We start from the raw sequence: 639 nt of genomic DNA on the forward strand, positions 1-639 counted from the left end.
TGGGGTGACCCCGGGCCTGGCCCCCTCCAAAGGCCTCTGTGATACTGAACCCCCGGGGGTCCTACGGATGTTCCCTGCCCTCTAGGATATTCCCAGTCACCCCAGGGCCCAGTGACTGCATCAGCCACCTGTCAGATTTACCCCTGCACCCCAGGTGGGGCAGGAGCACAGAGCCAACTGCCCCCTCTATGCTGGACATCTCCCCCAGGCTGGGCATGGGGATAGGAAGAGCCCGCTGTATGTGACAGGCCTGTATCTATCAGCTCCCACCAGAGAGGGCAATACAGTGTTTACAGGAAGTGTTTACCCCTCACCGGCAGTGTATGCCCCGTGCAGGGCAATTCCCAGGCTGGCAGCTCTTATCTGCACTGTTCCCGAGGATGGAGTGAAAGTGGCCCGCTTGGACAACGGAAGGCCCGGGACTCTTAGCCGCTAGTGGTGGACTGTCCTATGGGACCAGTATGGGGCATTGGCTGTGGCACTGGAAGGGTAGTTTACAGACTGAGCCCCAGCGTGTTACGATTCGGTGATTCCTCCGGCAGCGGAATTTGCTGAGGTCTGGCGAGTCCGGCACAGGGTGGCCCGGACCAAGTTACTTCGTTCCCGATTGCAGAGACCCTCCACCCCACGCTGTCCCAG

This window comes from Sceloporus occidentalis, unplaced genomic scaffold, assembly GCF_023333645.1.
Source record: "Sceloporus occidentalis isolate IW3139 unplaced genomic scaffold, rSceOcc1.0.p SCAF_455, whole genome shotgun sequence".
NCBI lineage: Eukaryota > Metazoa > Chordata > Lepidosauria > Squamata > Phrynosomatidae > Sceloporus > Sceloporus occidentalis.